We start from the raw sequence: 2,372 nt of genomic DNA, 5'->3' as shown, positions 1-2,372 counted from the left end.
ATCCAACATGAGGCTATGGAAAGTAAAATAAGAAAAGGGAATTAAGTATTAATATTCTGAATAATAACCCACAAAACAACAACAACAAAACAAACACAACCCAAGCAATAACAACAACAAAACCCACAGCAACCGACAATAATTTGTAACGAAATTAATGCAATCCAAATAAAGGCACTGGAGCAGTTATAGTTACTAACCACTGTTACCAAGCTGTAAGATTAGCTTACAAGTTGCATTTTATCCTACTTTGCACATAAAATAATAAAACAAAAATCATTGGAAAAGTTGCAAATTAGGACTAGTTTTGATACACCTTTCAGTTTTGTTGTGATTTTTTTTTCACTTTCTTTATGTTCAGGTTCTGAAAGGACTGCAGAAAGAGGCTTAGATATAGAAAAAGGAATACCTAAATTCTATGAATAAGTTGTGATGCTTATATGCATCTTTTTAATCAATATCCTGTACCTCTACCTTTGGTAGCTTTACTAGGATGACCAACTGCAGCTATGATGCAGTTGCAGAATATGATACTCAGTCAGACAGAAAAAGAGACCTAATACCTGTGTATCTAATGCCTGGACACTAACCAATAGGCAGTCTGAAGGTGCTGTAACAACTTCGCTTAATGGCTGGTGAAAAGTCTAGGAGCAGGTGCCCAAGCATCCCCAGAATGGTGCAAGGTGCCTACCCCAGCTCCGTAATCTGAAGCTTTGGGTGCTCTCCTCGTTGGAGTGAGCTTTAAATCTGCAGGAGCAAGAGCACCCCTATTTCCTGCTCTCTGTAATCTGACTGGTGATATATGAAAAGTAGTCAGCGTCCCCAGCAGTGTGTTTTTTGAAGGAGCTTATCCTTTTCTTCTGAATTCTGTGTTCAGCTGACAACATGTGGTAGATCAGAGCACGTCAGGCAGACCTCAGGTCAGTTCTCTTTGGTCCTGACTGTATGTACTGCAGATTTTCTGTCTGACTGAATTCTGGTCACTTTGATTCCCTGTACCTCTGTGATGTGGGGTTGATGGTGTATCTTTTCTCTTGCCATTTACCTGTGCCATCTCTTTAAACTGCCACCTTTCCTTGGGTAGGTGCAGTGTCTTCTTGTCTGTTCACATAGTTTTCAATAATCTGGGACCCTTCTCCCCCCCTGCAGCTTCTAAACATTATGCAGATAAATGATCTGAAGATGTGGTTGGTGAAAAACTCTGAAACTAAACCTGTTTAGCTCCCTAGGTATATTACACAGGTTACTGTTACTAATATTACTCTTCACTGCATGCATTGGCTGCTCTTGAACTATTACTCAGTGCCATGAACTTGTATTAATAATATTCATAACTACTTGCCTAATCTTTAATATCAGAATGAACATGGATGTTCAGCATTTCCATCCTGGTTTCCGGGTTGAGTCTCTGTGTATATTGATTTGTCTATCAGCTGACAGCGGTGCTTTATGTAAACAGAAGTGATAGAGTCCAAACTGCCAGGGACCAGAGGCAGGAGTATGCCCTAAAGACTCTGCCTCTCCGCCCCTGGGGCCTCCCCTGACCATGTCCGTGGCCCAGAAGCCCCATTTCAGCCCAGCCCAGAGTCATCAGCCTCTGCCCCAGCAATGCCTGCCCCTGTAGCTCAGGGGGAGGCTGTAACTCAGCTCCCTGTCCCTTCAGCAGAAGCCAGCCTTCAGCCCTGACAAACAACCTAATATTCAGCAGTTGAGAAGTGTAGCTGCAATGAGATAGGAGACAAAATACAAAATCAAGAGTGGCTCAATGAGGAAATGAATGCAAATACTAACTTTGCTTCTTCCAGCTACTAACACACACCTAGCTTTCAGCTATGGATCCCCACAGGCTTGGATAACTCCTTTAAATCCTTGACTTGACAGCTTATCCTGCCCTTTGTGGTGTAATATGAAGTTAGTTATTTCACATATTGCTTTACAGAGGGCAAAGCACAGGCCCTTTGCCATTGCTGGAATCCTGTGCTGATTTCCTCTCTCTATTTTTTCCTCATATCCCATATTCAACAGCCAGACCAAAATCAGTCAGCTCTGTCTTACATGCAAGTGTTTTGGGTGGAAGAGAGATAAAACATTTTCAATCAAAATGCCTCCTGTGGCACTCCTGGAACAAGGCTACCCACCCAGGAGGTGATTTATTGTAGACGGAGGAAGGGCAATGCAACTCTCTTTACATTCTAGAATATCCTCCACCATCCTTAGGGACTTGATAAAAACTATCTCCAGTTTGTAAAAAGGCCTTTTTATACTTCCTTTAAAAAGGATGGTCTTGGCTAATGTACTCAAAATGGGATAAAAATGACAACTTGACGTGGGCAAAAGCACTATATACAATCCAAAATGACAAGTTGTCGAAA

Source organism: Anser brachyrhynchus, assembly GCF_964034855.1.
Source record: "Anser brachyrhynchus genome assembly, chromosome: 5".
In the NCBI taxonomy this organism is placed as follows: domain Eukaryota; kingdom Metazoa; phylum Chordata; class Aves; order Anseriformes; family Anatidae; genus Anser; species Anser brachyrhynchus.
The sequence above is the reverse complement of the archived record's forward strand: the minus strand, read 5'-3'. Positions refer to the sequence as shown.